The sequence below is a fragment of the Phyllostomus discolor genome, chromosome 4 (genome assembly GCF_004126475.2).
Source record: "Phyllostomus discolor isolate MPI-MPIP mPhyDis1 chromosome 4, mPhyDis1.pri.v3, whole genome shotgun sequence".
Classification (NCBI taxonomy): Eukaryota; Metazoa; Chordata; class Mammalia; order Chiroptera; family Phyllostomidae; genus Phyllostomus; species Phyllostomus discolor.
In genome coordinates, this window is record NC_040906.2 from 183,615,504 (window position 1) to 183,629,614 (window position 14,111).

The following is a 14,111-nucleotide window of genomic DNA, read 5'->3' on the forward strand; positions in this document are numbered from 1 at the left end:
CCCTGAATTCCTGTTTTGGTGGGGACCCACCAGAAACAATACCACTGAGAGCTGAGGTGACATAGAGCTGAAAACAGGAGGCCAGTTATGAGTAAATACAAGGAAAATTTAAAACTCTCTCTCCCTCCATCCCCTCCTCTGCCTCTCACTCTCCCCAATCCTTTGTAGTGAGAAACAGGAGGTTCACTCTCCAGAGAAGCAGAGGGAAGAAAGGCTGTGGGACCAGGGAATCCAGACTCAGGCAGCAGCTGCGAGGCCTGCTACAGAAAAGACGCAGGTCCAGTTACTCAATCAACAAATATTTACGGAGTACTTATTCTGTGCCCAGGCACTGTTCTAGGTACTGGAAATACTAAGGCAAACAAAATAGAAAAAAATATTTGCCTTCATGCAGTTTATATTCCAGTAAGGGGGCAGCCGATAAACAAAAAGCAAAGATGATAAATAATACATACTATAGGAAAAAGAAAAGACAAGGAAGAGAATTAGGTTATGCTGGATTAGGGGTGGGAGTAGGCTGCAAAGCAGTTTCGAATAAATGGTCATGGGAAGCAAAGATCTGAAGGAGTTAAGGGAGCCAGCTGTGCAAGTATGTGAGGGTAGAGCATTCCAGACAGACAGAAGGCAAGTGCCAAGGGGCCTGAAATAGGGCTGGACTAGAGATACTCCATACATGAAAAAAGCAAAGGACATTATCAAAGAGAAAACTCAGTGACCAAGAAGCAGCTTAGAAAATAGGAAAACAAAAAAAAAAATTCAGTAGAGGTTAGAAAATATTGAAGAAATTTCCCAAAAAGCAGAACAAAAAGGCAAAGACATGGTATGAGAGGGAAAAAATAACAAAATTGGAGTCACTCTAGTAAATTCAACATCCAGATAATAGGAGTCCCAGAAAGAATAGAGAACACAGAGGGAGAAATTATCATGGAGGCAAATTTCTGAAAGACAAGAGTGTCCAAGATGACAGGGCCCGTGAGTGAGTGCCTGCCTAAAACAATGAATAAAAAATCTCCCGTACCAGCAGACGCACCATCACGAAATTTCAAAACACCACATTCAAAAGAAAATCCTAAAAATCTCTGAAGAGAACAAACTAGCTACACACACAGAAACAGAAATTAGAATCACATCACTTTTCAATAGAAACACTGGCATGCCAGAATGCAACGATGTCTTCCAAAGCTGGAGGGAAAGTGATCACTACCTTAGATTCTATACCCAGCCAAACTATAAAGGCATTCAAACTGACAGTGCAAAAGAGCATTTTAAGAGTGGAAAAGTTGTTTTTGGACATACAAGAAATTCACCTTCTGTTTACACTTTCTTGGAAACTACTAGAAGATGTGCACAGGCAAAGTAAGAGTTAAGAAAGGGACAAGGAGCCCAGGAACCGGGGAGGCCGGAAAGGGCACAGCACAGTTCTAGAAACAAACCAATCCAGGAGGCTAGAGGGCCCCAATGGATGTCTCCAGGAAAAAGGACATGGTTGTCAATACAGTTTCCAATACAGTTTAGGGCTACATTTAGGATGGGGCGGGGGGAATGCAATTAAGTCAGAACAGAGCAGAAAGTTGAAAAAAACTGCATGCAACCAGAGCACTTTACATAGCTTAGCTATTCCATGTATGTGTTGTAGAGTGAGAGAGTGAGCCTGTGTACGGGAAGAGGGAGTTAAAAAAGTAGGCTGATGCCAACCAAGGTAGAAAGTTAATAGCTATTATTATCTAAAATGGATAAAAAGAACAGGAAAAATCATGTTATTTAGATAAAACACACAGATAATAAAACCAAAAGTGGTTGCTATAGGGGAGCAGAAATCTGTTATGAAGGGAGCTAGCACAAGGATCTGCTGCTTTTCCTTAGAGTCCCTGAAGTAACACTGTATTACCTTCATTACAAGCACCCAGGGGAATGCTGTTTGCACTGTAAATAAAATAGTAGCAAAAACCACTTTTGAGAAAAAAATGGGGGGTCACCTTTTATGTTGATGTGTTTTGTACCCTGGTATATTTTTTCCTATGTTAAAATATCAGACCAAAAACACTATACTAATGTGGGGGGAGGGAGAGATAAAAGGTATTCCCAATTCCAGCATGATTCCAAAATCACACACTAAAAAGTAGTACTCCGTCGGCTTCATAATCATAACTTTTCAAAGGAAAACTAGAAGGCAAAAAAACGAGTTAGGAAAGCAAGCTTGTCTTTTTTAAAAATACGATACTACAGATGCAAACAAATTCCTAAGAACTTGGAAGTTCTACACCAGGGGTGTCAAACTCATTTTCACCGGAGGCCACATCAGCCTTGCGGTTGCCTTCAAAGGGCCAAAATAATTTTAGGACTGTATAAATGTAACTACTCCTTAACTGTTAAGGTGTTGAAATTACATTCTGCCCTTTGAAGGCAACTGTGAAGCTGATGTAGCCCCCAGTGAAAATGACTTTGACAACCCTGTTCTAAACGGTAATAGCATTGAGTAATTAAAAGCAATAACTAGCCCTCCTTAGCAAAGGAAGCACAAGTTTTAGCAGTACACAAGGTGGGTGCCCTTAAGCAAATTATTGAATGTTTAAGCCTCAATTTTTTTTCACCTATAAAATGAGCTGCATCCCAACTCCAAGGTGTTGCTGCAAGAAGGACTGGGGATATTAACATGTGTAAAGCAACAGCTACAGTCCTTGGCTCATGGTCTGTGCTTCATGATAGTTATTTTTCTCCCTTTTTTATATGCTTATTAATTATCGGTGCTTCTGGCCTTACCTGATTACTTAAAGTGGAACGCAGAACAAAGACAACCCACTAGCATGAAATGTATTCGTCCAGGACACGTTAAGCAGATGACAAAGCAGCTGATGCGAGAGCACCTTAAGCCAGATGGGGACTGGAGCCAAAAGCAAGAATTATCAAATAGAAGCCCTACACCTAGGGAATAATCTTACAAAAAGAATAATATTATTAATAATAGTAATAAAGAAAGAAACTGAAGTAAGACCCAGTCTCTAGATGCGCTCACCAATTTAACCCTACAGAGGTCGCAGCTGATCGAGATACAAACTCTTTTCTTAAAGAAAAGACAGGAAGCAGAGGAACAAGTTTACTATACTGCAGGAACAAATTTTACAGACTTTAAAGAAATTTGTAAAATTCAGACTGTGGGAAACCTACACAGAACAACCAATTAAGTTTCTCCAACAAATAAATTTTAAGAAAAAAAATAAGAAGGGGAAACTGTAGTTTATTGGTTTTTAAAGGTATATCAACCAAGTGTATTGTGAGGCTCCTAACTGGATCTTAATTCAAACTAATTTTTTCAAAAATTGATACTTAAGATAAAGAAAACAGATTGTTAGTTACCAGAGACAAGGGGTCAGGGGTGGACAAAATGAATCTAAAAGTACAAACTTCCACCCTGGCCGGTGTGATTCAGTGGATGGAGCACCAGCCTGCGAACCATAGGGTGGCAAGTTCTATTCCCAGTCAGGGCCCATGCCTGGTACACGCCTGGCTGCAGGTCAGGTCCCCAGTAGGGGGTGTGCAAGAGACAACCATACCTTGATGTTTCCCTCTCTCTCCCCCGCTGTCTAAAAATAAAAATAAATTTTAAAAATCTAAAATAAGTTGGTCCAAAGGTTGCGGGTTATTGCCAAACTGATTAAAAATCTAAAATAAACAAATAAATTAAAAAGGTACAAACTTCCAGTTATAAAATAAGTCCTGGGGTTGTAATATACAGCATGGTGACTATAATCAATAACACTGTATTGAATATTTGAAAGCTGCTAAGAGAACGGATCTTAAAAGCTCTCATCACAAGAAAAAAAATTATAATCGTGTAGTAACTAACAGTGAATGTTAACCAACTTATGGTGATCACTACAATGTATACAAATATCAAATCATTATGCTGCACACCTGAAACTAATATAATGTTACACTTCAGTTTTATCTCACCTTTCTAAAAATAATACTTGAGATAACTGGACATTTGAATGCCCACAATTAAATATTTGATGATATTAAGGAACTTTTAGGGTAATTATAGTATTCCAGTTATGTTTGCAACAAAATTCTTCTAGAAATATATACTACAACATTAAATGATGAAATGGAAAAAAAGGCTTTTAAAAAACCAAGTAACATACAAATAAGGTACAACTATAGGCTGCTGCAGTGTAACACTAGGCTTCAAAGGACAAGGTATAGTATGTGCTTATGAAAATGCATCATGAAGTCTAGGAGGAAACTAGAAAGGGCCTACTGTGTGCCCTTCTGATTAATGTGCTCCCCAAACTATGAGTGACAGTGACCTAAAAGTCAGTCTTCAGGAACGGAGGAATGGGAAATGGCTGTTGGCCCAAAAGATACAAGAACCCCACTGCCAGGAATCCTTACTTTAAGGTCATACAGATCTAGGCTTTTTTGCATCTTTCTACTGATATTTTTTTTTTTTAAGGTGCAAATTCAGTAGCCTGAAGGAGACAGATATCTAATGAAAATGTCTACAGGTAGGGCAGAAGAAAATGGGAAAAACATCATTTAAAGTAGGGAGAGGATGACCTGTGCAAAATGGGGCGGGAACCGCTGCAGTCTAGCAGCTGGCTGTTGCACTGGAGGAGCAGGGGCCCAGTGCTTCCCAAGTGGGTGCGCCCAGATCCTCCAATTTTCCCAGAGAAGCCTAAAATACAGATACTTGTGTGAAACTTCCTGATTTCTCAATGCTGTCAACTAATTTAAAGTCAAAACACTGTGTCAAAGGAAAGTAACGTCTGCAAGTGTATTTCACGTACAAAAATATGTGCTGGGTTTTCAACAGTCACACTTTCATGCCATTTACAGAGATTTAAACACTATCAATAAAAATTCCATTCACAGCTTTCTTTCAGCAAGCTTACTAAGTTACAGAGAGGAAATTATAGGATAGTATATGCACACATATTTTACACTCAAGAGTATGCTACCTCTGGCAACATAACAAAAAGACTACGTTCTTCCTGCGTGGAGGACAGACTGTTCCATGATATGACCACTGCGGGACCAGCCAGCTAGATCCCGGCCAAAACAGAGAATGTTTCCTGTAAATCCCCTCAGAAACTGTCTGATTCAGCCCTCCCCAACAGCCCACTGCATGCCTGTTCCTGGAGCAGGCTACTGCCTTGCTCCAGGCCCGCATGTAAGGCGTCTTCCCCTTACCTGGGGCACATCACACCCCAGCACCCCATCCATCCTGCCCTGCCCCTTATAGTTCTTCAGCACCTGCCACGCAGCACAGGATATAGCCACTCATGCTGCCACAGCCCAAGACAAGCCTTGTATATAAACTCCCTTAATAAACACTTGATGTAATGTTGAAGTTGTCAGCCTCTTTCTTTGGTCTCCCGGCCCTGGGAAATTTTATGAACACCCTGCGTTGTTGAAACTAGATCCAAAGAGCTCTGCCATGTGTATGTGCTTCTGAATACTACCAAAAGTAGACAGTTAGGACAAAGTTTTCTAAAAGTTCAAAAATTCTAGAGAGACTGAACTGAACTTGTTAAAAAGTGGTTTTAACTTGTGATGACCATAGGAAATTACTGTTTCATATTAAAAAACTGTACTTCCACACAGATAATTATTCCTGACCACTGCAAAAAAAAAAATTATTAACCACATATTCACAATCAACCCACTAAGTCTTTTCTTAACCTAACAATTTTCACAGATATCAGGCACCATGAAGGGCATTTTATAAGCACTAGCTCATTTAATCCTCATATAACTCTATGAAGTAGGTTAGGATGGTCAACCCCATACTAAAGAAAACTAAGGCTTTGAGAAATAATTTAAATAATGTATGCAAGGTTACTGACATAGTGCCAGTCTAACCAGCACCAACTGGTGTAGACCAACCCCTTCTAATCAAGATTTTCATCAAAAAAATTTGTGAAAAAATAAAAGTCCATTTGTTAAATTGACTAAATTCACAGGTAAGAATGTAAGAGGTCAAGATGCCATTGGGATTCAGTTTAACCTTGACAAATGGGGTGGTGGCAGGGAAGACAACAGAATGGAAGTAAGCGCTGAGGGGGCAGGGACGGGGATCCGTGATGAAAGTACGATATGCTAACACTGAGGAAGAGAAAAAATATATATGTCTTAAGATTTTGATTTCCTAATCTTAAAAATAAGAACTGAACTAGATTCGCAGTTTTCAATCTTTTCTGTTTCCCAAAACCCTTTCAAAAACTGCTCCCCAAAACCAACCCGTCTCTCCATCCATCTCTCTCTCTCCACCTCTATCCCTGTCTCTGACACACAGACACAGACACCAATTTACTTACAGTCTCAGACAGTGCGTGAACCCCTAACACCTACCCTGGGTGACACTTTCTCCACTAACCCCACTTCCCACCTCAGGCTGAGTCTGAACTAAATGATCCCCATACACCCTTTTGGTGCTCTAGGTGGGTAAATGTAACATAAAAAACAAGTAGCCTGTTTGGACAAAAACAGAACCTAACAATTATGGCAGAGATTTTCATTTAATATCTTCAGGCGTGTGTCCCTATACTGGTAGAACGTAAGAAACTCAATAATGAGATTAAACTCAGCACTGTTGTTATCCTGGTAAGGAGTCCAGCTCTGAAGCGCTTCAGGAGGTCTCAAAACCTGAATTCGGGGCTTGGAAAAGATGATTAGAGAGTTGGGTAATCAGACCTATATGAGAAAATTTTAAAACCACAATTATCTTGGAAAAGGCAATTAGAGGGTAACATAAGCCTTTTAAGCATTTGAAAATTCGTTCGCGGACTTGATAGTGAGGCCATGAAAAGAGCAAAGCAAGAGGAAACTGAATTTTCAATTATAGCAAAGAAGATTTAGTTTACATACAATGAACTTCTCTACCTGACCTAAACAATCAGGTTTTACTGATGAACAGTGACAAAATCACTTTGGATCCATTTTGATGCCCTCTGGTTCTTAAACTGAAAAGAACTAAAATCATCCCCATGACACTAAATATAGTTACATATGTAAAACGTCATCTTGGTTACCAAGAGAAAAACCTTACTTAAGAAACTTCTCAGAGGAAATAAAAAGATAATTCTCATTCCTCAAATTTTTTCCATATTACTATAAAGATTATTTGGGAGGCGATCTATACACATTTAGACCTTTATGACTCCAATATACCAAAGTGAAAAAAAATCCCCAAGTACAGAGGAGTAGCTGTGAAATAAAAACATATTCCCATGTTAAAAGTAACTGAGAATATGAAATAAGCCCAATTTCAGTCTTTGGGGAAAAAACCCAGAAGCGATGAGAATGCACTCATAGGCCACAGGAGGTCTGGGCTTATACTAAAGGGAAAGGCATCACTTTAAAAATGAAAATTTTGAGACCACCACTGAAATTCTCATTAAAAATAAATACCATCCCAAACACTAGGTATTTAGGGAAGTAACAGATTATCTACCCTTCTAGACATGAAAAACATGTATCTAAGAAACACAAGCAGATCTCAAGCCAACCTCAAAACAAGGGGAAACAACATCCAGTAGGGAGAAAAGCAAATCCTCTATTTAAAATATTACGTGTAACAGGACCAGGTTCTACAAAGTCACCTCCAACTTTCAAAGAATCTTCACTAAAAGCACCTCCAATATATTACATAAAGGTTCAACAAATTGATTCATCAAATTTATTAACTATAAGCAATGTTATAGGTGCTTCACATAACAAATATACAGTCATACCTCAGTATTCATCAGCTTCAGATTCGTCAAATCCTATAGTCGTTGCATTTTGATGGGATAAAAATGTTTCAGCACTCAGCACTTGCTCAGGACCGGTCGCACTTGCTGGAACTCATATGTGTCACAAAATGCCACCCGCAAAAGAAAATGATTCATCATTCGGTACTCCTTGGTTTCAGTAATCTTCAGTTTCGGCACTCATGTCAAGAGTCCCAGAACAAATTAACTATGTATGAGTACCGAGGTACCACTGTATATCTCTTTTAAAGTGTGTATATGTCTGTATATTTTGTATGAGAGAGCCAAAAAGTTTGTTTGTTTTCCGTAAGATGGCTCTAATTGTGCTTGTCTTTCACTTCATTCAAAACAATTTTGTTAGAATGTATTGTGACAGCTGTCATATCAGCGTGCATTTAAAAAAAAATCAAAATTGGTGAATTTTTGTGTAGCCATTTTAATATTGAAGATGGAAGAAAACAAGCAACATTTTTAGCATATTATGTTTTATTATTACAAGAAAGGTAAAAACATAACTGAAAGTAAAAAAAAAAAAAAATCAAGTGGTTTGCCCCTTGGTTCATGCCACCCAGTGGGTTGCGTGCCAGCCTGCAAACCAAAGGGTCACGGGTTCCATTCCCAGTCTAGGTCACATGCCTGGGTTGCAAGCCACATCCCCAGTAGGGGGCACATGAAAGGCAACCACATATTGATGTTTCTCTCCCTTTCTCTCTCCCTCCCTCCCCCTCTCTCTAAAATAAGTAAAATCTTTTTTAAAAAAAAGTGGTTTGCAGAGTTTCATGCTAGATATTTCTCACTGGATGCTCCACTGTCAGGTAGGCCAGTTGAAGTTGACAGTGACTAAATCGAGACATTAACTGAGAACAATCAGGGTGGTAGCACAAGTGGGATAGACAACGAACTCAAAATATCCAAATCAATAAAGTTATTGGTGAAAATGAAAAATGTATCTTTTATTTTACAGAAAAAACTAAACGGACTTTTTCACCAACCCAATATATTCCTGCTCTCAAAATATTCCTGCTCACATACAAAATACATACATTTTATAGGGGGGAAAAAAACTTAAAAAGATTGGTTATCACTATCTATGACTATTGGCTATCACTATGACTATCAGCAGTCATTTCTAGCTGATATTTGAGATCATTTTTTTCTTTGCTTTTAGGTTGACCTGTACCATCTAAATAACTGTATCATTTATATTTGGAGGCCATTCCCCTGTAGCTAACCACACCAGACATTGATTCCATTTTAGATTTTAATCTGGGGTACTGCCCAGTCAGAGGAATTATAGAAATCTACCAAATATCAAATTACTGGTTTGTGCCAAAACAGCAAATCCCAGAGGATGCTCTGTCTGGAATCTGTGGAGCAATCACCTACAAATCTTCTACTAACTGGCTTTTCAAAGACATTGGAAATGTCTGAGAGTTGAGGGGAAGGGGCAGTGACTGACAACGGATTGGCTGACTCCTAAAGGTCCAGCCCTGGCCCTGAGATCCCAAGATTCTATAAAAGGGCAGTAAATTAGGGTTTGGCTAGTATTTGCTGACTACTGGAGCCAGCATAAACATTTACTTGAGGCTTTTAAATCTGTAAGGGCACCCAATGGTTAGGTACAGTAATTCTGAACCTAAAAAAGCAAACAAGGCCCCTGCAACGGTTTCTAAATAAAAGGGGGAAGAGGTAGGCACATTTTGTTTTCTGCAAGTAAACAATACAGATATTAGAAATGCAAGACTTGACTATCAGCAGTATTGATTCCTATAAACTACTTTATTGCTTTATAAAAATACTAGCAACTTAACCTTTTCAAAAAAGTCCACTCACAGCTTTTAAACAGATTACTTCGGTACAAAAAGAAAGAAAGAAAAAGGTTCATACTTCCCTGGATAAACAGAAACAAAGTCAAATCTTCAAAAATATTTAGCATTCTGTTGCATAAAATATAAACCCCACATTCCTAAATAAAATGGCAAAGACAGAACCTTTGTAATTCTCTACCACAGTAATGTGAGAGTGGTGATTCAGAGGAAAACCTGATGTTAAACTTAACTATACAATATTACTAATTACAGAGTAATTTTACCAATAAATATTTTGGTTGAGGACTGCTTTGTCATCTTTGCAAGTATTTTTAGTTGAAAGCAAGTGGTTGGGTAGTACACGTGGACATGGTTATGATTTTTAAAAATCTATTTTTAAAATCTGGTGGCTGGATTGGGTTTCTAAACTCAATTCTTTAGAACTGGTAATTTGGAAAGGGTAAACCACAAGAACGTTACTTTAAGAAGAAAAGGACCTAACAAGTTCACCAACTCAGATCAGCACAAAGTTAACCTGGAAACCTCCAAGTATTCACAAATCTAATGTTGGGTCCAGATAGTCACTCTATATAAAAACTGTACTAACTCTCCAAACACAGTAAGAGCTATCTGAATTTACTTGTCTTATATATTTGCACTGTTATTTTTCTGGTGGCCCTCTCTTCAGATTTGTCTCCTAAATCTAAAAACTTGCTTCTTTCTACTGGAATTAAATTTCAGATTTTAATATACATATCCAGTTGTATACATATGCAGTCTAATACACAAACCTAATTGAAAATATTTCATAGCACTTTAAGGTTTTTTTTTAAGTTAGGTATAATTTTACTGAAATGAAATTCTAACTTTATTAAATGATGATTTCTTTAATCCGTTTTAATCCTTTTAAGCAACCCCTATTCGATTCAGCTATCATGAATTTGAGGCTGGGGGCTCAACTCAGCCACGTATTTTCTCTGCAAGGTCTTTGCACAAAGTGCTGTAACTACTTCAACTAGAGGTAAAGGATTCAAGAACTGTTATGACTAGGTCTTTCTTAAAAAGGGATGTTTTAAAAAGGAAAAAAACTGTCCCTTCCCGTTACTCTAAATGAGCAGCCTCTTGTTCTCAACAGTCCTCGGGCACACAAGACCACTACTGACTTCAGTGGGAATTCTGCCCAAGAAGTGAGGAAGACAGGATAGGATTAAATTAGCCCTAAATCCATGCCATTGTTCCAAGCCATCTCCACATGTACAGTTCTCCAACAACCTCCAAACAGTAGATATTTGAAGTTTGATGGTAGTTCTTAAAGTTATAGGAGTGATCACTCAAGCTGACAGGTGACACAGCCAAATTCTTAAAAAGTTGTCAGCCGGATGAATGTTCTGGGTTTACCCTTATCACAATTCAAGATTGCATTGCAATGCAGCCCCATCAACAGCAACGCAGTGATTTCCCAGAGCAGTGAGCTTGCACACGGAAACCGAGTGGAATTAAGTGCTATTTGTTTCCCAGTAAAACCTGTTGAAAGACTGAGAATTTTAAATCCCAGCTCCTGCTGCCAACAAATTGACTCGCTTTCCCTCAAGTGTTAAACCCAAGGGGAAACGTAACAGGACACCCACTAAAATGCTAATTCTCAATACAGTGGTATAGAAAAATAGAAATAATGGATTCCAATTAAATAACAAAAATAAGGGGAAAAATAAAGAGGGAACAAAGGAAAGGGAAGAATAAAGAACAAGGCGCCTGGCACACACATGCCATTTCAGATGCAAAAAGTTCAAGAAGCTGAGGAAAAGATGTGATTCAGAAAAGGAAAGCTACATCCACAGCTCTTCTAGGTCCCCTACCTTCCCACCCACCCACTCAGGGCTCTTAAAAACAGGGGCAGGGATTGTGGTGATGGAGAATTCAATTTAAGGCGTCCTCGGTCAGTAGGAGGACTCCACATACAGATCCCTCCCAAAAATAATACACTCTAGGCCAAAGCTCTTTTAACCTCATAAAAGAAAAAAGAGGGGGGAAATAAAACCTGACCTCAAAGGAGGTTAGCGATCTTGGGAAGCATAATCATCGACGTCCGTCCGCAGACATCTCTCCCTGCTCCTGGGACCGCGTCGCAGACTGGGGATGGGGTCCAGGACGCCAATCCCAACTCTGCCCGCTCCGTTCTGTTTTCCTCCACGTCCTTCCCCTGCAGCTCACCTAAAAATGCTTCTAACCCATTGCCTCCAGCCCCGGAGGAGGGAAAATTGCCATCAGTGGTAAGACGGCCCAGCTGTCAGAATTGTAAGGACCCGCGCGCAAAACGTGCGTCCTTCTCTGCATCTGCGCGGGCTGACGCGGGGTCGGCCCGGCAGGGCGCGTGGGGCAGGCGCGTGGCACTCCCCCAGCACCCCGCAGTGCCCACGCACGGCCAGAGAGGCGCAGCGTCATAGCCCGCGTTTCCTCTCCCCCAAATCATCCTACTGAAGGCCGCCGCTACCGCTGCTGCGTCCCCGGAACCCCGGCGCACATCGCCAGGCACCGAAGGCGAGCGGCTGCTCCTGGCCGTGACCCGCTCTTTCACCGCGGCCCGCGCCCAGATGGAGCCGGATTCCAGCTCCAGCCGCTTCTCAGGGTCGGGACGCGAGACCTGAGCCCACGGCACCCGGGCGGAATCCAGACAGTCCTCACCATGCCCCTACCTCTCCCAGCTACGACGAGACTTGGCCCCAGCTCCCAGGAAGGGGACAGAGAGATCCACAGCAGAGCGGAGAAGCGAGGACCCGGGCCGGAGCAACAAGACCTGGACTCTGAAAAGGGAATGGGGTCCGGTAGAGAGGGGGAGGAGAAGAGAGAGGGAACTGAAGAAAATCCCAAAGCCGGCCGCCCTCCCCCCCGGTGGGACCGTCCCGCCACCGCTTCCTGCCTGGGATCAGCTTCCCAGCTGCAGCCAGAGGAAAAATCCGAGCCGCCTCTGCAGCTCCGCAGGGACTAATCTGTGGGCCCGAGTTCCACCGCCTCAGGCCCGCCATTCCGCAGCCTCGCATGCTTCCTTACCCGTTCACCGCACCCCAAAAGCTCTCTCGCCGCGGGACCAGTCCCGCTTCAGCCCCAGCTTCCCCGCAGCCGCGCCCGCCTCCTCCCTCCGCTAGGTTTCAAATTGAAATTCCCTGACTGGGGCCGTCAGAGGACTCGCCACGCCGGCCCCGCCCCCTCGAAGCGGAAGCCCCTCCCGCGCCCCCCGCCGGACGCGCCCCCGGCACGAAAACCCCTCCGGCTTTGCCACGCCCCCCCTGCGCCCAGACCACGCCCCCGAGGCGGTGCCACCTCCCCTTCCCGCGGGATTCCCTGAGACCCGTCGCCTGGTACTCCAGGCTGGAAGGACCGCCGACTCTCAAGGGTGCCCGGGATAACGACTGCTAATACGTGTGGGCAAGGCGTTCTTACTTGCGAAACCTAACCTTAAATGCCCTTTTATCAACTTTTAAAACTTGTTTCTCCAAAAGAAATTAACTGACTAAACCTTTTTGAACACCTACCCAATGGCAAGCGAGGCTAGGCCCTGGAGACAGGGAAATAAGGAAAATCGGGTCCCTCTCAGTCTAGAGTGGATGTGCTGTCACAGAGAGGGCATTGAAGAGGTACAATTTATTCTTCCTGTGGGAGGAACTTGAGGACTGGAGAAACCCCAGGAAGGAGGGGCTTTTACGCTGAGCCCAAAGTGAGTAGGATTTCTCCAGGCCTGGGAGCCAGGGTTGCAGAGCAGAACATGGCTGAAAAAGAGGCAGGAGACTTAGGTTAAGGCCAGTTGTGGAAAGCCACACACACACACACACAAATACCTCCCAGTTCTTACCTTTTGTGTAATTACGTGCTCTCGGTCAGACTTTACTTTTCTGAACATTGGTAAGTCCAACAGGATGTGCAGGTCATTGCCTCCAGCATCTGTACCTCTTGTCCTTTGCCTCCTCCCACTCGACTGAGGTCTTCAGTGACTCCACCTCGGACAGAGTAAAGTCTTCTCCTTTCTGAACATAACCTTTTCTAAAATGAACAATGCCAAATGAAACCTCAGTTACAATGCCTTCCATGTGTATGATGCTTTTCAGTTAAGAAGGGACATTCATATATTTTATCATTTGATCTTCACAATAACTTATGAGAAAGGCAGGGCAAGTATTATCTTCATTACATAAAAGAGAAAGTTCAGAGAGAAAAACATTATTTGCTAAGGTTCTGCTGGTGAGTAATAAAAATAATAATTGCTACTATTTATTGCGTGCTCTATGTGCTACGTGTTGTTCTAAGTCCTTCACCTGTGTTAACTTACTTAATCCCCCATATGCTAACTACCCAAGTTAAACTTAAGACTGATACAGAGAGAACCTGATTAGGTAGCAGTTCCGGTAAACAAGACCTAGGAATTTTACCAGACAATACCATTAGGAATTTTGAGGCAGATTTACAATGAAACTTACAAAAACCTAAGCTTCGTTTTCACAGGTCTTGAAACTAACTACATATTTGTGAAAAAAAAATTATTAAAGAGAGCCTCTAAACT

General features: G+C 41.6%; 1 protein-coding gene across 2 annotated transcripts in view; it reads right to left on the reverse strand.

Annotated features, from left to right (window-relative positions):
• EPB41L2 (erythrocyte membrane protein band 4.1 like 2) overlaps positions 1-12,755 on the reverse strand; it is a 205,865-nt gene extending 193,110 nt beyond the window's left edge. The window contains exons 1-2 of one of the 2 annotated variants that reach the window (XM_036024705.1): positions 12,608-12,748; positions 12,253-12,360 (exon numbers count right to left, since the gene is read on the reverse strand). The gene's annotated coding sequence lies outside the window, so the exon portion shown is untranslated. Of the gene's footprint in view, positions 1-12,252; positions 12,361-12,607 lie in introns of both variants that reach the window. The other variant, XM_036024704.1, reaches the window with a different exon arrangement.
• Between the last annotated feature and the right edge of the window lie 1,356 nt (positions 12,756-14,111).